We start from the raw sequence: 7,192 nt of genomic DNA, 5'->3' as shown, positions 1-7,192 counted from the left end.
TATTCTTATAAAAGACAGGACTCCTTGGCAGATAGTACTTACGCGACAGACTCTCTACATCATGTTTCTCTTGCGGATTGCTATCTAAGATATCCGGCGTCATTTTCCTTGGCGTCTCTTATCTCGCTCCCTAGCCACAAAGTCCCATTAAGATCAATATACACTAAACATGGGAAGGAGGAATCGCACGAGCAGCGACTGCACTCAGAGATGATTTGAAGTGTATCACTAAATGATTAGATATAATTGTAGCATTGGCAAATGTTTTGTTTCCCAAGAGGTAGGGTTTTTCGGCAGCACAGCAGGCTGATGATTCTCGTGATCTTCTGTATCCACTTTTTCGACATCAATCAAGAGATGAGGCCAGGATTATACTACATAGGATCACAAGGCGTAGGTTGATCTTAAGGAGTATATTTACAGTTAGTATCTCAATATTCTGTCTCCTAGGTCCAATCAGTTATGCGCAGAAAGGTTAGATACAGTTTGGCCTTCTATAGGTTTAGAAGTAGAGTAAGCATGACTCTGAGTGTCTATTGGCTAGTCTTAGCTTATTAGTAATAAGCCCTGCCATAGCATGCTTGATTACAGGACAAGAACAATAAGAGCCTTGCAATGACTTTCATATTTTGATATTGAGATAGATCAATATAGAAGTTGGTTCGAGTTGTTGAAGACCTTATCTAGTAAACGACAATATGTAAATGGATCATATTAGAGATGAAACCCTGGAGCTCACATCGTGCACAATTTGTACAACATCAATCTAGATGTTTGTCTAAAAAATCAAACCCTTATTGAGTTTTTTGTGATGTTTCTACTGATGCATTTAAGATAACAGAGAGACGTGGTTCAGTGGATGACGTGCGTCAAGACACGTTCATTTCCATTGTCTGGACACACCTATCGATTTACGATGGGTATGATGATTGTAGAGGCCACCATACAGCTGCAGCGCGGCTAGGTAATCTGCTTCAACATGTTTATAATCATAAAAGACCAGATAACGTGAACACTTTATATACATAATATACATACAATTATCACCAAACGTTGAAAACCGCTACCGACAGTTCATATCTGGTTGCAAAACAACAATAAGACAGTGAGAACACCAATCACCTACAAACAAACAGTGAAAACAGGCAACCTTAATATGGTTCCCAAACAGAGACAATGACAAACACCTGCCTCTGATTGAGAACCATATTAGGCCAAACAACAAACCAATATAAATATGAGCAGATTATCCACCCTATTATCATCCTCCAGTCTTCCCACCCTGAGCCCCCCAAGTGTTCCGTAGTGGAAAGCAATGTCTCTCACTTAACACAAAAATCCAGACCCTCCCTATGATCAAGACTCGGGCTGTTCTGTTTTTTTAATGATAGAATTTGTAATGTTGGCGCAGCGCAGGATGTTATCCGCAAACAATCCCCGCTGCCATTGGTTCCAATGGTTCCAACCCTTACAGGCTAGCCCCATGCCTCATTAGCCCAGGCATATTTAATCCAGAAGTTTCTTATCAAATGTGACACCTGCATCTCCAAATGGCACTTCCGCATTCATTGGCATGTGTTTGGTTGAGTGGGCTCCAAGGTGCTTTGTGGAGATTAAGAGGGAGAAAGACAGGGAGCGAGAGAATCAACGCTTATTTCATTATTTAGCAAGTCTGGACTGAATCCAAAGGAGTTTTTGTCTTGTTGTTGTAATTAGAAAGGCTTTAAAGTAATAACACAGCTGCTGAGGAATATGAATATGGAGAGAGTGCGGCTGAGCTGCATGAACCCTTCCAACCTCATTTCGCACTCACTCCATTTTTGGCGGAATCACATTTTTTTCCAACAACAGAGGCTTTTTCATGGGGGGGAGAAAAACTTGAAGGAAGGCAAACATTTTCCTTAGGAAAAATTCAACACTTGATTGAAGTTATTCTGAGCTACTGTTTGAATGAGTGTCATGTGTGAGTCATTCATGCCGGGAAATTTCTGACAGGTATCCACCTAATTTCCATGGAAGAGTGTGCAATTAATTAAGTCACATGACATGATACTCAACCAGCACTCCGCATGGTGCCTCACAGGTGTATGATGCTAGCGTCGACTTTGTAAATTGAGTCCTAACAGACATGATTGCTTGTCACTTAAAAGCTGGTATAAAAAATGTACTGCGGATGTAAGGGAAATTCTTAAAAGCAGGCTGCTGATAGGTACTACCACAGCTCACATATTCAGTGGTGCTAATCAGAGACGGGCTTTTCCTGGCTCATCCCCCTGCCAACCAAAACTCATACATAACAAGGAGATGCAGAGCAGACTGCAGAGATGATGATGTCACATGATAGATATTTCATGCAAATGTTGTTATTATTAGGCAGACAGGCAGGATGATCTCTGTTCTGATCATTTACAGTCAATCAGAGACTGGCCAGGTTTACTCTCAGGGGTGTCGGTATACTGTACTATACTTCTCTGGGGCCACGGTTAGTGCAGAAGGTTGTACAGTTGGCTGTTGGTAGAGGATACATGATTTGATCTATTGCATCTAGTTACTGTATAAGCCCTGGCTCCTGCTTGATTACAGCAAGAACGTAGCCCTGGCTCTAAGTCCTTGGTTAGTGTAACCAGTAACACTATGATCAAATTAAGGTACATGTGGCACATGTAAATCATGATGTTTGTCTAAAAATAACCCTTATGTTTTTGTTTTTCATATTTTAAACAGAGGAGGTGTGTAACGGCTTTCTTCCTGGGATGAAGGAGAGGAGGACCAAACTGCAGCGCGGCTAGTGTTCAACATGTTTAATAACAAAAAGACGATAACGTGAACACTATACAAAATACAAAATAACAAACGTGAAAACCGAGACAGTCCTATCTGGTGCAGAACACAAAGACAGGAAACAATCACCTACAAACAAACAGTGAAAACAGGCAACCTTAATATGGTTCCCAAACAGAGACAATGACAAACACCTGCCTCTGATTGAGAACCATATTAGGCCAAACAACAAACCCAACATAGAAACACAAAACATAGAATGCCCACCCAGCTCACGTCCTGACCAACTAAACAAAGACTAAACAAAGGAAATAAGGTCAGGAACGTGACAAGGTGGTACTATAGCCATATTCATGCATGCAGTGAATATTTTATGGCGTAAAAAAATTAGCTATTTGAAGGTAAGGAGCAATGATCTGGAACCTAAAAAGAGGGATATTGCATGTTCTATAATAAAGAGACAAAGCACAGCATCCTTAAAGATTCTATTGACACACCCATGCATCAATCTAAAGTAAACATAATAAATAAATCCCCATCAAAATCCGTCACGTTTTTTAAGATAGCGATATCAAGTGGTTGCTGGGGTGGTGTCCGGGACTCGTCTGAAGGTAAGCCAAAGCTCTCATCAAAGCAAGAAATAAATTTTGATTTGTCAACTTTTTTAGGGACATGGGGCGAGCATTTTCACATTTGGATGAATAGCGTGCCCAAGTGAACTCGCCTCTACTCTGTCCCAATGCTAATATATATTGCATATTATTATTATTTACTATTGGATAGAAAACAACTCTGAGGTTTTCTTAAAACTGTTTTGAATGGTGTCTGTGAGTATCACGAATTGATATGGGGGCAAAAACTCCAAGACAGGAGTGGAGAAGTCTGAGGCTGGTGGATTTCAACGCTCATTCGCCTATTCGAAATCCCTGTGGGACTATGAGATTTTTTTGCAACGTCCACGCTTCCACTAGATTCAACAGTCTGTAGAACGTTAACCTTTGAAGGATATAGAGGGCGCTATTTTCCACTTTGGGGGTAAAATCGTGCCCAATTAAAACGGCCTCGTACTCTATTCTTGCTCGTACAATATGCACTATTATTATTACTCTTGGATAGAAAACGAACGAAGCCCAGCGGTAGTGTTTCCGGACCGCATGCTTCTGTGATTTATGTGCTTTCTTCTTACTAAATTCATACACTTTTCCCTTGGCAGGCTTTCTATTCCACGCGGACAAGGCAGACACAACGCGCGAGAGACCGGTATTAAGGCCGTCGGGGCTGCCTGCCTTCCTTTTGGGGTTGTGCTTTCTGTCCTGGTCGCAGGGTCGCTCGTTCATATCTCTCTCATCTTTTTTTTAGTCCCTTTCAGATTTCCCAACCGCCGGCTCCCTATGGCTCCCCAACCGTGGTCCACGAGCTTCGACACTCCTGACGACAGCCAGCCGCCCGCCACCCCTCTCCAAGGGCTTTAATCTTTTTAGTTTGTATTTTACAGTTTAATTGTTATTTTTATGTTTCTATTTGTGTCCACTACCTTCAGCAGGGCTGTTGAATGTATCTTTTGTGTTTACTCTGTCAAGGGGCGGATGGGGTGGTGATTTCAGTTGTTGGGTTGACCGGTGACGTGTGGTCTCGGATTTGGTTGTGGTGGGTTGCGTTGCTGAGTCGGTTTGTTTTTTTCGTTAGTGTCATGTCTCTCTGATTTCTAGTTGTTCTCCACAGACTTTTGGCGAGGGTGTGTGCCGCAATGCAGGTAGCGTTCATAACAACTTTTTTTTGTCTGGTGTGACAGTCGGGGGGGCTGGTTATCAACCGTTCATTTGTCTCTATGGGTGGCGACTTATTGATTTTTCACTTTCTCAGGTTTCTTAAAACCGTTTGAATTATATCTGGTGAAGTAAAAACAGAATCATTTTGCAGCACTTCTGTCAGAATGAAATGAAATCGCGGCGTTGTTCCGGCTCCCTAATCGTTTGCTTGAATCGTATTAGTACAGCATGCACTTCATACGCCTGCCACTAGATGTCAATAGGCCTGTGAGCGGTGAAATGGGGTCTCTACTTTCTCTGATGGTGGAAAAGAGACGCGTTGAGACATGAACATGACCCCAGATTCCTTTGTTCAGGAAGCGCATAAAGTCACAGTATTGGGCTTCCTGATAAAGTCATTCCGTGTATAGACGTGGTTATATCTCCGCGGCATTGCATTTTATTAGATTACAATGTAAATAATTATCATCGGAAGTATGTTTTTTCAATATAGTTTTATTAGATTATTGAAATTTTTCGGGGAGTTAGGCGTGTTTGCGTTCTTTTGGCGTTTGGTGACGAAGGAGAGCTTAGCGCCGCAACGTTAGCTAGTGTTTGCTTGCTCGATTCGAGAGGGAAAAAATGGCCATTCTAAAGTACCATAACAACGATTGTTCTGGACATAAGACCCCTGACAACATTCTTGATGGAAGATCATATACAAAGTAGGACCCATTTAATGATGGTACTTCAATATCTGTCCAACAATGATTTGACCTCGTCTTTAGTTAGCGCCCAGAATTTGGGCTCTCTCGCGAATAACTAAGCTGCTCACCTCCAGACGTTAACATCGAGTTCCTTTTTAAACGCAGAAGAGTTTCTAACACGGCCGATTGCATTAACGAACTAGTGCATCTATCAATTTCCTATACAACTGTAATTTTTAAGTAAAGAATATGAATATTATTATGGTCAGAATAGAGTGAGCGTCAGCAAAATTAATGACCGAACGATTCTGGGAAAAGATGCTACGTTTTCAGAAATGTGTAACCACGGATTCAGCCTAAGATGAAGCCACATTTCGAACCGACAAACCATATTGTATGTTTGTGAATATGATGTTATAGACTCGTACCGATCTAGAGAAGATTTATGAAGGTTAGTTGAAAATTAATATTATTTGCTGGTTCTAGTTCGCTATCGCATAACGTGACCTATTGCTATCTAACGTGCCTTGATGATATGAATTGCCGGTTGTGTGTAGGCTATTGTAGTAACTAATATAATTGCCTATATTTGGTGTTTCGCCTGTAAAACACTTTTAAAAAAATCGGAAATATTGGCTGGATTCAACAAGATGTTTGTTTTTAATTTGCTTGACACGCATGATATTTGTAGAAGAATGTTTTAATGCAATGAGTATTTTAGTGTATTTCACGTTGCTCTCTATAATACTCTGGCTGCTTCGGTGCTATTCTTGACTGGTAAGCTGTGATGTCAGCGCAATGTAAAACTGATTTTATAGCTCAAATATCACATTTTAGTTAGTTTGGCGTTCTGGTTCTCGGCTGCCATTGCTACCTGTGACTGTGAAAAACGTGTCTGTGCTTTTTTGTATTTGGCGTGTGAGGCTACATTAAATATGTTGGTGTTTTCACTGTAAACACATTTTAAAATCGACGACATGTTGACTGATTCAAAAATGTGTATCTTTCATGTTATTGGACTTGTTAATGTTGTGAAGTTTAACATATTTCTCAAAAAATTTTTGTTGAATTTCGCGCTCTGCCTTTTCAGTGAGAATGGGAGGAGTTCCGCTAGCGAACGTTTGGGCCTAGACAGGTTAATGAGCTTCTACTGCTGAGTTGATCCAAATGGGGCTGTTTTAGGTCATTGGTCTGCAGAGAGCCAGGGTCACTGGTCACCGCGCATTCCAAATGATATCAACATGCGTTCCATTATTTCGCACAGACACAAAGGAATCTCCGTGTTTGGACGTTATTGAAATATTTAAGGATGAAGAACATCCGAAAGATTGAGTTCTATGAGTAAGTTGTGTCAAGTTATTTCACCGAGTGTACATAACTCTCTTGAAAGTTTTCGTCCGACATGTCACTAGAAGGTGATACCCTGCACAAGCGTTTTGGATGTCGTTATATAAACCACGCTACAAAAGGTAGCTACTTGGACATGAATAATGGACAGGTTTATCGAACAAAACAACCAATTATTGTGGAATCTAGGGCATTCCTGGGAGTGCTTATTCTGATGATAAGTCATCAAGAGGTATAAGGTATATTTTCTCAATGTAATTCTGTATGTTCTGTCGACTCCAACTATGGCGTAGAGAAATGTTGTGTTTATATCTGAGCGCCGTGTCTCGAGATTTTGGAAATATCTCATGGGTTGACTTATTTACATTATACTATTACATTAAGTATTTAGCAGACGCTCTTCATCCAAGTTTTATTGGGGTGGGCGGTTTTACTTTTATTTTTTTTATTTTGCTGTGTTGGTATTTGTTTATTATTGTTATATGTAGAGGTCATTATGTTTATCTTTTGGTTAGTGTCGCTTTTGTTTCGTCTTTTCTTTATACCCTCGGAGTCTATGCTGTGGGTTGGCAGGTTAATACTTGGAGGTTGTGGTAGTTGTTCTATAAT

The sequence above is a fragment of the Salvelinus sp. IW2-2015 genome, linkage group LG18 (assembly GCF_002910315.2).
Source record: "Salvelinus sp. IW2-2015 linkage group LG18, ASM291031v2, whole genome shotgun sequence".
NCBI classification, from domain to species: Eukaryota; Metazoa; Chordata; class Actinopteri; order Salmoniformes; family Salmonidae; genus Salvelinus; species Salvelinus sp. IW2-2015.
Note: the sequence above shows the minus strand (reverse complement) of the source record.